This window comes from Leptinotarsa decemlineata, unplaced genomic scaffold, assembly GCF_025532065.1.
Source record: "Leptinotarsa decemlineata unplaced genomic scaffold, Ldec_3_MD MMD2_tig00000157_RagTag_RagTag, whole genome shotgun sequence".
Classification (NCBI taxonomy): Eukaryota; Metazoa; Arthropoda; class Insecta; order Coleoptera; family Chrysomelidae; genus Leptinotarsa; species Leptinotarsa decemlineata.
This window is the reverse complement of record NW_027412543.1, coordinates 2,276,499-2,291,865: the sequence shown is the minus strand read 5'-3', so window position 1 is coordinate 2,291,865 and position 15,367 is coordinate 2,276,499. Positions and strand designations below refer to the sequence as shown.

Here is a 15,367-nt window from a genome sequence, read left to right as displayed (position 1 = left end):
ACGCTTTAGCATAAAGGACACCTTTATGTTAAGGAGCCTTTAAAAATCCATTATGGAACCGACTTTAAGCATGAAGACAACTTTAGCTTTCGAAAGAGACTTTAACATCGATTATGGAACCGGCCCTAAATCTGTTTGTGATGATGCCTCTCGTCACTCTTTACTTATCCTTCGTACAACATTGAATGAAGTAATTCGTCATTTTCAATTTCTAAGTTTTTCCACCTTTTTTAAAAATCATTTTCGCCAAGCCACGACGAAAACTTATGGATCCGTTACGCAATCGCTTTTAAGGTTGATTTCTAAATTTTGTCAAACTATTTTCATTTGTAATTTCAGAAACCTCGTTCCAAGTAATTTCACATACATTTTTACCATCATTCATTTTATTTTGATATTAGTTTTTCTTTGTTTATTCAATCAATACTTTGTATCTTTTCTCAACTTCAAGATATAGCAATTTCTGTTCGGGGTTAATATAACTCAGATAATGCATGTTTTCGAGCCATGAGCTAGAGGTTTTCACTTTTTGATTAACATATTTTTTTGTACGTTTACCAATATGATGTTTCATTAGAGGAAAACTAGACTTGAAGTGATAGATAAAAAAATGGTAAAATAAATCAAAAATTATATTCAGATCACTTTGAATATAAAGTTCATTCCAGTTCTCATTGCTTAGACTGGTTTTTAAATTGTTTATATTTTCTTCAGAAAAAATCCTTTCAAATTCAGATGATATCAAGTTACATTCATTTGTTATATCAATTTAATGAAAGATAGTTCGATGATCTGAACATTATTGTCAAGAACAAAAACAATTCCATTATCATTGAAGTTGACAAATAGATATCCAAAGTTGAGATAGTATTGGTACTAATCCCAGTTAGCCATTCCACCTCAGAAACTGAATTAAAAATATGAAAGCAGCTCAAAAAAGTTATTATAATTCAAATTGAAATCACCGCATATAATAATATTCCTATTTGGTTCATATATGTAGTACATGATTTCCACTATTTTGTCAAACAAAAACAGAACTGCCACCAGGTGAGCGATAACACGATATTACAAAAAAATCATTATAATTGTATTTTTTTTAATTTGTAACTTATCCTACAGACTTCAATATGTTTTCCGTTACAAAATTGTTCTAAGTTTAATTTGCTGTAGGAGGTACAGCTTTTTGTATGAATACGTATTTCACCTTTCTTGAACTCAGATCTACAGTATAAATTAGCCAGATCAAAACCATCAAACGCATAACTATTTACGGTGTCATTTGTACACCAAGACTCTACAAAACACAGAACATTATTATTGTTAAAATTCGATAGATCAATCTGAAGTTCATTAATTTTTTCATAGTATAGACTGTATGAATTTACTTGGAGTTTTTTTCCGAACACCAAACCGTTATTTCAACACCTTGACACGTGTTTCTATCATCAAGTGATCATCTTCAAGAGAAAGATTAATCTTCCTCTGGCACTTGGTGATCAAAACACGTAGTGAGTTGTTAAAATAAAGGTTTAGTGTTCGAAAAAAACTCCAGGTATATTCATTACTACACCAAAGGTTCCGAACAGTGCTGTAATGGGATAAATCGTCACTTGAATTATTCATCACATAATATATGGACAATATTATCGACTCTATCAAAATATTTTTATTCACAATAAATATACACTTCAGGTGCTGCAATTCAAATTGTTATCAACACGTTATCCCCCATTGTACTATAACGGCAATATTCTACTGCACTGGATGAAGGTCACAAGCATGGTTATTTGAGGTTGAATGAATAAAATTGTTGATAAAGGTATGAACTTTCGGTCAGCTAGTCTCCGAATCTGCTTAGCCATCAGCCGAAAAATATCACTCGGGCTCGCTCTCCCTCAATTTTAAAAGTGGAGCGTCTGGAAAAAATGAAAAGTTATAATGTAGGTTCGTTTGAGCTGAAATACAAATATTCAGGAAATATTTTCCCATTCTAGTTGAAGACCATTATAAAACTTCACCCACCTGTTAGCTGATGATTGTCCAGTTTTAGTCCGATTCCATCGCTTTTTCGATTGTTTACTTTCGTCTCCATCTTTGTTGACTGTTGACTGAGAATAAAATTCCGTTCCAGATTGGACCTCAGTCGTGATCTTTAATTAGTTGTCACGTCCGGATCACGAGAGGGTAAATCCCGTTGTTGATAGAGGGCGTAAGAAGTCTCAGTTTCATTTATTGTTGGAATTTTCCCGGAAAGTCTTGTTAGGAAGCAAATTTTCGAAACGTTATTGGAATAATTTGTCAGAATTAGAAATGTAGTGGAGTAATTGTTAAACTGTATAAATTGGACCAGTTTTCCCCTATTAGGGCCATCTGTTGACCAGCTTCCTAGGTCTATGATAATACATCTGTTCAGCAGATTTATTTTAGTAAACTGCTAAACTTCAACTCTAAGTGACCAGTGGAGAAACTCTACCCACTTACTTCAAACGAGAAACTAATATTTTCCAATTTGTGGAGGTATTTATCAATTGTATGTGGTAATACTAGGTATTAAATTATTGTTTTACCAATTTTTGGGTACTCCGTTATGATTGATTCTCAATTTATTTCACTGATGTTGGAAAGAATCGGAAATCAAGCATTTTCAACGTGAAATGTGATTGGTTCACTTGAGTCTGCTCATGGCGAATGGACCTGCGTTCCAATATTTGAACTTTTTCAAAGTAGGCTTCAAAGGAACGATTCCCCACCCGATGTTTCCGGCTTTCTCAAGTTAGCAAGGTAGGGCGATCGACCTGCCGTGATCATGATTTCTCATGTGTAAGTTCAGCAAGAACCTTTCGAAAACTTGGTGTTTTTAAAAAAAACATCTCGTAATGTAATGTCCAAAGGTTCATTAAAAGTAAAAAAGGTAGCCGTTAATATTTGACTATTCGATAGTTTTGTGGTTGTTTGTGGCCCTTTCACTTTTTTTAGGATTAGTGAACTTTACGTGAGTAGAAACACGCCATTTTGTGTCAATCTATCTGATCCATTTACGCCTCTAGAAAAAGGTCTAATTATTTTTTTTCCTATTCCAGAATAATTTATAGTCTGTATAGTTCCTGTTATTCCTGGATCCATTGGAAGTCTTGACCCGATCAGACCATTCGTAGATTAGAATTTTTTTTTGTGGAACCTGGAAGTGACTCGTCTCTCCGGAGAGATTTTTTTGATCGTGTTAGTGGAAAACCCTACTGAGCTCGAAGGTATGCCTCCTTGTATAATTTAAACTGTGTACATTGAATTGTCTATATTTCATTTTTCTCGTATCATATCACAACAGCTACCCTAAAGGGGCTGTTGTCAACGTTACTGAACTTTTATTTGAAGTAATGTTCGATTGAACGTGATGAATCTTGATGATAATCGAACACCGTTAACGTAACGAAAGTTATTGAGGCCTCTAGTATCTTTTCATGAAGCATATTGAAAAGGAAATCAACATTTACAATCGATCATTGAAACTTTTATTTATTTTAATGGATGTAGGAAAACATTATTTCCTTTTGCTGACAATTATTGAAATAATTAAAAATACCAGTGGTGTTTCTTACTCGTTTTCTGACATTGTTGCCAAGTTTGAAAATAATCAATGATTTTCCAAAATTCGATTTATTGAATTCAATTAAATAAAAATGCAGTTTGCACGTTGTCATGTAGATACACAGAAAATGTGATAAAACATATAATTCATTTTCATGAATTGAGATCATTGACTTGAACCATACTTTTTTCTGTCACATTTAGGGGAAGACTTATTATATCTCACAAAAGTAAATATTAGGTCAAAATAGTTCAAATGAGATTTTTCTTTTCTCAAGGGTTTCATCTTTTACTGGGATTCTGCCTGGACTCTGAGACCTGGAAGATACATTTTATTTTTTTACTGGGATACTGGATATATATATATATATATATATATATATATATATATATATATATATATATATATATATATATATATATATATATATATAAAATATAATAACGGATAGAACAGAATACCTGTGCTATGTGAGAATATTCAATTTGGAAATTTCAATTTTGAAAGAAGTCTTCAACATCAAAATGACAACTTTTTGACATTGAATAATGTGAAATACTTTTTCAAATTTTTTATTATCGTTTATTATGGGGATTAATACTGTGTTAATATTACAGGATGTATTCAGATTTATATTTTTTGTTAGTAAAAATGAATAAATTTTGCAGAGGTTGTCGATGTCTGTCTTTTTGTTGATATTGTTTTCTTTAATTTTGATCTCAGCCATTTCCAGAAATTGCCTTTTATTTGAATCTGTTTCGAAATGGAGAATTTTGGTGTTAGTATAATTGGCTGAATGATCATTATCTAGAACAGGTTGTGTGAGTGCACAAAAATTTCGTTTTAAATTTTTACAATTACTTTTATGACGAGCTATGCAGGTTTTTAAATTTTCTTTTGTTTGACCTATATATATCTTATCACAATTGTTGCAGGGAATTTCGTAAACTACATGTGACTTTTCAAATAACGAATCTTCATCTTTCAATTTTGAATGTAGTTTAGTTAAGGGTTTAACTTTCCTTTGTGAAGTTTTTATATTCTGTTCTTGTTTAAATACGTTTATGATTTTGCTGGACAATTCAGGGACATAAGGAATGGAAAATTATTTGAAATTTGGATTTTCAGCTTTATTGTTCTCTCTGATGTTGATGATATTAGATGAAGTATTATACAACAATTTATTTAAAAATTTTGGAGGATAAGAATTAGTTAATAACATATTGAATAATTGTTTTAAATTTTTTTCTACCAATGTAGGATGAGAAATTTTTTCTATTCGATTTTTTAAACCTAGAACTAAATTAATTTTCATTTTTTGTGGATGGCAGGATAAATAGTTTATATATCTGCCTGAATCAGTGGGTTTAGTAAAATAATCTAAAATAACAGAGTTATCATCTTTCCTGATTAAAAGAGTAACTAAAAAAGGTACTGTTTTGTTTTTTTCTTTTTCTATGGTAAATTGAATAGATGGATTGTAATTGTTAAAAATGGTTTTCATCTCATCAATTTTGTCGAAAGGTACAGCACATATTATATCATCCACAAACTTTTATAAAAAAGGAACCTGAGATGATAATTTTCGAATACATTCATGTAATAAATCACGGGGATTGGAACGTGTGTGCAGTCGGAGACAAGAGAAATGAGAACTCTTTTTTCTGTTCAAGCTTTCGAGACTTTATTGACTCTTCTTCAGGAACTCTAGATGATAAGATGAAAATTTAACAATTGTCAAAATTTGTTGTACATTACCTACGAAAGTTGAGGTTATGTATATGAAGCAAGAATGAGAAGAATTGTTTCCTTAAAACACTTTGAAAATGTGATGATTTATGAACACTCATGATACTGGATAACTGGTTAAGACTGAGAACATTATAATAAATTGTGGATGGCACTAATAACATTAGATTGTTTTAAAATAAAATTTTTTAAAATTTTTATACATCTTGTGAAAGGGACATGTCCAAGTCAACTGTCAATTGTCTTGTCAAAAAATATTTTTTTTAAATTATTGGAAGAGGAGAAAAGAAAAGATCCATGTCTGTGGTATGGAATGCAAAAGTGACTAAGTTTATCATCAGACAGGAATAAAGCGCAATTGAATTTTGTGATGAATTTTCAAAAATAAATTGAATAGAATTTTGTTTTCGTTAATATCTTGGAAAAGTGAACAGTTGTCTTGTCATTTACAGCACGTATTGAAATTGATAGATGAATGGTTGAATTCAATTTTATTTTTTGATTAAGTTAAAAGAGTTTGTAAGAGGTTTATTGAATGACAGTTCCAATCATTATGATGTGCAGATTGATTTTTATTATATTGGATTGGTAGCAGGATGGTTGGTGCATCTGTTTTGATTGTCTGAGTGAAGTAGGTAAGTATAGATTATACTAAGTCCTTCTATGTCTCATCTAGAATTTATACTGAGAGGATTTTTGAAAATGTTTGTCATTTCTAGGAACATTCTTTTGTGTACGTTGTTGGATTGGTCTAATATTTTGACATTGTCATATGCAATTTTGTGGTCATGGTTGATGGAATGTTGGGCTGAAGTGCAACTATTTTTGTTGTTTTTCATATCACTTTTGTGTGCTGTGATTCTATCTTTGAGGAGTCTGCCAGTTTGGCCTATGTATATTTGGTTACATTCTGCACAAGGAATTCCATAAACTATGCCTGAGTTGTGTAGAGTTGGAGTTTTATCTTTTAATTTGGAAAAAATGTTTTTTACTATCACTGTATTTTTTAATGAAATTGTAATGTTTTGGAAAAGTTTGAATTTTTTTTTATTTTATAAGATAATCCTTCGATGTGAGGAATGGAAAAATATTTGGAAGTCACAGCATTGTGTATGGGAAAGGGAGCATCAACCCCACTGGGTTCAGTGAGAGTGGTGGAACGACTGAAGATTAGACTGTTGATTAATTTGGGTGGATATCCACTGGTGATAAATAAGTTTGTAAGTTTTTTGAGATTATGGTTCCGAAGGGTGAAGTGGCTTGTGAGGATCACTCTGTTTTTCATTCCTAAGACCAGATTGATTTTTTGTTTGTTATCGTGAAATGATTGGTAAAGCAGGAATCTACCTGAAGCGCCAGGTTTGGTGTACCAAGTCGTGATTAACGAATTGTCATGTCTCCTTATGAGTTTGGTATCGAGAAATGGAACACTGAAGTTCGCATCCTCATTTTCGATGGTAAATTGGAGATGTGGGTCATAGTTGTTGAAAATTCGGAGGACCTCTTCGATTTCATCATTCGGAACACTGAGTATTATGTCATCGACATAAAAAAAATATGTCTGCCACCAGCAGGAGCCAGCCGCACATTTGTGGTTTAACTAAATAGATCTTGTGTTTACAATGGCTCCGTGCATTTGTATTTATTTCTTCTGGTAATCAAGTGTTGCCCATCCTTACAATATTTACTCTTTTTAGCTGCCCGAGCTTTCGCTAATGTTTATTAGCTTTATCGAGGGCTGTAATATAAATAGGACATAATAAATATATATATATATATATATATATATATATATATATATATATATATATATATATATATATATATATATATATATATATATTATGACATAAAAAAAATATGTCGATGACATAATACTCAGTGTTCCGAATGATGAAATCGAAGAGGTCCTCCTAATTTTCAACAACTATGACCCACATCTCCAATTTACCATCGAAAATGAGGATGAGAACTTCAGTGTTCCATTTCTCGATACCAAACTCATAAGGAGACATGACAATTCGTTAATCACGACTTGGTACACCAAACCTGGCGCTTCAGGTAGATTCCTGCTTTACCAATCATTTCACGATAACAAACAAAAAATAAAATCAATCTGTGACTTCCAAATATTTTTTCATTCCTCACATCGAAGGATTATCTTATAAAATTAAAAAAGTTTTCAAACCTTTCCAAAACATTACAATTTCATTAAAAAATACAGTGATAGTAAAAAACATTTTTTCCAAATTAAAAGATAAAACTCCAACTCTACACAACTCATACATAGTTTATGAAATTCCTTGTGTAGAATGTAATCAAATATACATAGGCCAAACTGGCAGACTCCTCAAAGATAGAATCACAGCACACAAAAGTGATATAAAAAAACAACAAAAATAGTTGCACTTTAGCCCAACATTTCATCAACCATGACCACAAAATTGCATATGACAATGTCAAAATATTAGACCAATCCAACAACGTACATAAAACAATGTTCCTAGAAATGACAAACATTTTCAAAAATCCTCTCAGTATGAATTCCAGAAGAGACATAGAAGGACTTAGTATAATCTATACTTACCTACTTCACTTAGACAATCAAAACAGATGCACCAACCATCCTGCTACCAATCCAATATAATAAAAGTCAATCCGCACATCATGATGATTGGAACTATCATTCAATAAACCTCTTTCAAACTCTTTTAACCTAATCAAAAAATAAAATTACATTCAACCATTCATCTATCAATTTCAATACGTGCTGTAAATGACAAGACAACTGTTCACTCTTCCAAGACGTTAACCAAAACAAAATTCTATTCAATTTATTTTTGAAAATTCATCACAAATTTCAATTGCACTTTATTCCTGTCTGATGATAAACTCAGTCACTTCTGCATTCCATACCACAGACATGGATCTTTTCTTTTCTCCTCTTCCAATAATTTAAAAAAAATATTTTTTGACAAGACAATTGACAGTTGACTTGGACATGTCCCTTTCACAAGATGTATGAAAATTTTAAAAAATTTTATTTTACAACAATCTAATGTTATTAGTGCCATCCACATTTTATTATAATGTTCTCAGTCTTAACCAGTTATCCAGTATCATGAGTGTTCATAAATCATCACATTTTCACATTTTCAAAGTGTTTTAAGAAAACAATTCTTCTCATGCTTGCATGACAATTGTTTTGACAATTGTTAAATTTTCATCTTATCATCTAGAGTTCCTGAAGAAGAGTCAATAACGGGGTCTCTCAGTCAAAAAATCAAAAACTCTGCTTTAGTTTGCCAAGCTTTCGCTTCTAGTGGGAAGCTTCTTCAGAATAGTAAAAATGAGTAAAAAACAATTAATTGAACATATAAATCGACGAAAAAAGTTAAACATTAATGGAGTTCAGTTTGAGGAGTGTCTAGAAGATGACAGTACTACCAACTGTCGAAAGCGCTCGCAGATAATTAATAGAAGATATGAAGCTTCAAATCCTTTTTGTAACATTTAATATTGAAATACTGAAAATAAAGGAAAATATATATATATATATATATATATATATATATATATATATATATATATATATATATATATATATATATATATATATATTTAAGAAAACAATTCTTCTCATGCTTGCATGACAATTGTTTTGACAATTGTTAAATTTTCATCTTATCATCTAGAGTTCCTGAAGAAGAGTCAATAACGGGGTCTCTCAGTCAAAAAATCAAAAACTCTGCTTTAGTTTGCCAAGCTTTCGCTTCTAGTGGGAAGCTTCTTCAGAATAGTAAAAATGAGTAAAAAACAATTAATTGAACATATAAATCGACGAAAAAAGTTAAACATTAATGGAGTTCAGTTTGAGGAGTGCCTAGAAGATGACAGTACTACCAACTGTCGAAATCGCTCGCAGATAATTAATAGAAGATATGAAGCTTCAAATCCTTTTTGTAACATTTAATATTGAAATACTGAAAATAAAGGAAAATACATATATATAGATATATATATATATATATATATATATATATATATATATATATATATATATATATATATATATATATATATATATATATATATATATATATATATATATATATATATATATATATATATATATATATGATGAGCTGTTTTCTCGGGTTTCGCTCCGTGTTCTGTGTATTTTCTCCCCATAAGGATTATTTTCACAACGTTTCGGCAAAGTCTCATTTGCCATCTTCTGGTGATGTCTAGTTTTTTCAACTAGACTGATTCGAACTCTGTGTCTCAATTTATAGGGATGGATGTTTCCCTTTACCTGCGTTGCTGCCACTACCTGTGTTTGCTCGACTACCTGTTTTGGTCTTATTACCTGAGCTGCCTCTCCTGTCTCTGTTTTTGTACCTGTATTGTCATGTACCGAGTTTTGCCTCTGAAGTTGAGCAGTCTGATTGCTTGTGCGAAGTGATAAAACGGATCTCCATGTTGATGGTAATCTTTGCGCATCATCCCTCTTGTTCATATTATTAGGTCGTTTTTCAATTTCGATTGCCTCTCTGATTGTTCGTGAGTAAAAGTTTTCGTTGCTTGCTAGCATTTTTGTGTTGTCGAAATTGATGTTATGTCCTGTTTGAAGTACGTGTTGGAAGAGAGAAGACGTGGTGACTTTTCCCATCGGCCAGACCAACAGACGAATCAACATTCGCAAAGATGAACACAAACTAGCAGTGAAGGGAAAAGTCACCACGTCTTCTCTCTTCCAACACGTACTTCAAACAGGACATAACATCAATTTCGACAACACAAAAATGCTAGCAAGCAACGAAAACTTTTACTCACGAACAATCAGAGAGGCAATCGAAATTGAAAAACGACCTAATAATATGAACAAGAGGGATGATGCGCAAAGATTACCATCAACATGGAGATCCGTTTTATCACTTCGCACAAGCAATCAGACTGCTCAACTTCAGAGGCAAAACTCGGTACATGACAATACAGGTACAAAAACAGAGACAGGAGAGGCAGCTCAGGTAATAAGACCAAAACAGGTAGTCGAGCAAACACAGGTAGTGGCAGCAACGCAGGTAAAGGGAAACATCCATCCCTATAAATTGAGACACAGAGTTCGAATTAATCAGTCTAGTTGAAAAAACTAGACATCACCAGAAGATGGCAAATGAGACTTTGCCGAAACGTTGTGAAAATAATCCTTATGGGGAGAAAATACACAGAACACGGAGCGAAACCCGAGAAAACAGCTCATCATACTTTATCCGTGAGAATCTTCGAGTTAACATATATATATATATATATATATATATATATATATATATATATATATATATATATATATATATATATATATATATATATACATATATTTCCCACTTGACATTGTCAGCCAAAAAACTTTTATCAACTGTATTGTATTTTTTTCCTCTTAATAGTCAGAAATGCAGGTTACATTGTTTGAATAATTATTGGTTTCGATGATCAATACTAGATTTATTGGATTGCGGCTTGTCAGTTCCATTTCATTTCTTTTGTTAAGTTGAAAAAATGATCAGAGTGTAATTGTGGGGACTTTGGCATCTCAATTTACCTAGCGCCCAGCGCCCAAAAAAAAAAAAGAACTCACTCCTTCTTCTCTGTAGTAAACCGGTATGTCCGACTGTCATCGTGACAGGCCACCAATTGTGACGCGTGGTGACGCGGTTACATGGGTCATACTGAAATACAATTTCTTGAATGTCTAAATAGCGCGTGATACACGATTCTCTTTAAGAAAAACAGATGCGAAATGTATTGCTGTCATTTTATATTTGTTATGAAACATAACACTCGATCTTATGAAATGGAATATGTTGTTCATACTTGAATACAATTTCTTGAATGAGTCTAATAATCCTATGATACATGATTCCCTTTCAGGAAAACAGACGTGAAATGAATTGCTGTTATTTTATAGTTGCTATTAAATATAACACTCGATCTTATAAAATGGAGTATGTTGATCATACTGAAATACATTTTTTTGAATGTGTCTGATTCTCTGTTACGGGTTATGTTGTTTCCAGAGGTTATAGCAGTGAAAATAAGAAAAAGGATACAGTTTTTTTTATTTCTACTCTCTGAACTTCATTATTCAACTTCTACTTTTTATAAAATATGTACATTCAGAACAGGGATATGCTGATATTTTCATGCCTAAAACAGAAAGATCTATCAACTACGAATGTTATAACAATTTATTGTTCAATACTAACCAAATACGAGTCCAGTGGGGTTGATAGTACGAGTACGGTTCATCGTCAGGTATATTGATTTGCTTTTGAGTAGATAACCAAAATATGGACCGTTTACTAATTGTTTGCATCATTTTGGAAATTCATAACAAAATAACATAACCTCAGTTCTGCTTGTCATCAGAAGGTTTATTAGAACTACCAGGTCACTTCATTATAAATATCGGGGTTCCCAACCTGAAATATAAAGAAGGACACTAATGAAAAAAATTGAAAATAAGCGGGTTTTTTTGTTAAATATGAAAAAAAGGAGAGTTGAGGAGAATGATCATTTTTTTGGTGTTCTAGGAAGATTGAAAAGACGTGGATCGCTTGGTTGCGGATTTTTCTTCGATACCCTTGTAATATTGCGGAAAAGTTAGTCAAAGGAAGGTCCTCTGACTATTTCTAGAAGATTTGTTCCCGAATTACACAAGTTTGCTAAATTCACATTGAATAAGTTCTACTCAAGGCCACCCATCATCGAGGTAGGTTTCATCAGCCCTTGCATGTTTTTATGTGAACCCTGTCAAACTTTTCATGAATATGTTCTTTTTAGGGCCTTTTTACTTTTGCTACTTGTTATTTTACGATACGTGGGCTCATCAAATACCCTACTTTATATCAATTTGCCTTTATGTTACGGTTCAGTTCAGCTTGGTTTTACTTATCGTTTCAGAAGATAAGGGGCGAATATCTAGTTGAAGAAAGCCCGGGGTAGTATTCATCACCTAGGCCTGGATCATTGGTTGGAAAATAAGTAGGAGCGCAATCACTCCCAAACTTGGACATTCAGTCAAAGTGATCACGTAACGAGTATTTTGGATGCTTCGTTCGAACGCCTAGGCCTACCCTGCTACACGGTCACTCTCTACAAGACAGTATCCTCCTTCGAAGCTGTACCCGGGTTGGAAAACAATAAATATAACACTCGATCTCATGAAATGAAATATGTGTGTCATACTGAAATACAAATTTTTCAATGTGTATTTCTCTTTCAGAATAACAGATGTGAAATGTATCCATGTTATTTTATATTTGTGATGAAATTAAAAACTCAATCTTTGAAATGAAAAATGTTGGTCATACTTGAATACAATATCTTGAATGAGTCTATAAAACGTAAGATACATGATTCTCTTTCAGAAAAACTTATGTAAAATGTATTGCTGTCTTTTTATATTTGTAAAGGATCTCATGAAATGGAAAATGTGTGTCATACAGAAATACAATTTTTTGAAAGTCTAAAAATCGCAAGATACATGATTCTCATTCGGAAAAACAGATGCGAAATGTGTTGCCGTCATTCTATCATGGTTATTAAATTCAACACTTGATATTGAGAAATGGAATATTTTGAAGATACTTGAATACAATTTCTTGAATGAGTCTATAAATCGCAAGATACATGATTCTCTTTCAGAATAACAGACGGAAATGTATTGCTGAAATGTATTTAATAGTTCTATATGGAATTCAACACTCGATCTTTGAAATGGAAAATGTGTGTCACACTGGAATACAATCTCTTGAATGTGTCATAAATCGCAGGAGACATGATTCTCATTCGGAAAAACAGATGCGAGAACTATCGCTGTCATTCTATTATAGTTATGAAATTCAACACTTGATAATATAAAATGAAATATGTTGGTCATACTTGAATACAATTGCTTGAATGAGTCTTTAAATCGCAAGATACATGATACTCTTCCAGAATAACAGATGTGAAATGTATTCCTGTTATTTTATAATTCTATATGGAATTCAACACTCAATCTTTGAAATGAAAAATGTGTGTCACAGTGAAATACAATTTCTTGAATGTCTAAAAATCGCAAGATACATGATTCTTATTCGGAAAAACAGATGCGAAATGTATTGCTGTCATTCTATTATACTTATGAAATTCAACACTTGATATTATGAAATGGAATATGTTGGTCATACTTGAATACAGTTTTTGGAAAGAGTCTATAAACCGCAAGATACATGACGCTCTTTCAGAATAACAGATGCGCAATGTATTCTGTCATTCTATTATGGATATCAAATTCAACACTTGATATTATGAAATGGAATATTTTGGTGATACCTGGTCACCACGTCTTCTCTCTTCCAACACGTACTTCAAACAGGACATAACATCAATTTCGACAACACAAAAATGCTAGCAAGCAACGAAAACTTTTACTCACGAACAATCAGAGAGGCAATCGAAATTGAAAAACGACCTAATAATATGAACAAGAGGGATGATGCGCAAAGATTACCATCAACATGGAGATCCGTTTTATCACTTCGCACAAGCAATCAGACTGCTCAACTTCAGAGGCAAAACTCGGTACATGACAATACAGGTACAAAAACAGAGACAGGAGAGGCAGCTCAGGTAATAAGACCAAAACAGGTAGTCGAGCAAACACAGGTAGTGGCAGCAACGCAGGTAAAGGGAAACATCCATCCCTATAAATTGAGACACAGAGTTCGAATTAATCAGTCTAGTTGAAAAAACTAGACATCACCAGAAGATGGCAAATGAGACTTTGCCGAAACGTTGTGAAAATAATCCTTATGGGGAGAAAATACACAGAACACGGAGCGAAACCCGAGAAAACAGCTCATCATACTTTATCCGTGAGAATCTTCGAGTTAACATATATATATATATATATATATATATATATATATATATATATATATATATATATATATATATATATATATATATATATATATATATATATATATATATATACATATATTTCCCACTTGACATTGTCAGCCAAAAAACTTTTATCAACTGTATTGTATTTTTTTCCTCTTGTTAGTCAGAAATGCAGGTTACATTGTTTGAATAATTATTGGTTTCGATGATCAATACTAGATTTATTGGATTGCGGCTTGTCAGTTCCATTTCATTTCTTTTGTTAAGTTGAAAAAATGATCAGAGTGTAATTGTGGGGACTTTGGCATCTCAATTTACCTAGCGCCCAGCGCCCAAAAAAAAAAAAGAACTCACTCCTTCTTCTCTGTAGTAAACCGGTATGTCCGACTGTCATCGTGACAGGCCACCAATTGTGACGCGTGGTGACGCGGTTACATGGGTCATACTGAAATACAATTTCTTGAATGTCTAAATAGCGCGTGATACACGATTCTCTTTAAGAAAAACAGATGCGAAATGTATTGCTGTCATTTTATATTTGTTATGAAACATAACACTCGATCTTATGAAATGGAATATGTTGTTCATACTTGAATACAATTTCTTGAATGAGTCTAATAATCCTATGATACATGATTCCCTTTCAGGAAAACAGACGTGAAATGAATTGCTGTTATTTTATAGTTGCTATTAAATATAACACTCGATCTTATAAAATGGAGTATGTTGATCATACTGAAATACATTTTTTTGAATGTGTGTGATTCTCTGTTACGGGTTATGTTGTTTCCAGAGGTTATAGCAGTGAAAATAAGAAAAAGGATACAGTTTTTTTTATTTCTACTCTCTGAACTTCATTATTCAACTTCTACTTTTTATAAAATATGTACATTCAGAACAGGGATATGCTGATATTTTCATGCCTAAAACAGAAAGATCTATCAACTACGAATGTTATAACAATTTATTGTTCAATACTAACCAAATACGAGTCCAGTGAGGTTGATAGTACGAGTACGGTTCATCGTCAGGTATATTGATTTGCTTTTGAGTAGATAACCAAAATATGGACCGTTT

General features: G+C 32.3%; 1 long non-coding RNA gene across 2 annotated transcripts; it reads left to right on the top strand.

Moving 5' to 3' along the window:
* The first annotated feature begins 2,799 nt into the window (after window positions 1-2,799).
* On the top strand, window positions 2,800-12,978 carry LOC141481330 (uncharacterized). 2 transcript variants are annotated; one of them, XR_012464896.1, is made up of 4 exons: window positions 2,800-2,995; window positions 3,084-3,251; window positions 11,932-12,110; window positions 12,302-12,978. It is a non-coding gene; the product is annotated as an uncharacterized lncRNA (long non-coding RNA). The 2 variants fall into 2 exon arrangements; XR_012464897.1 differs by lacking the exons at window positions 11,932-12,110; window positions 12,302-12,978 and adding an exon at window positions 3,867-3,942 and having other exon boundaries at window positions 2,802-2,995.
* Window positions 12,979-15,367: the final 2,389 nt, after the last annotated feature.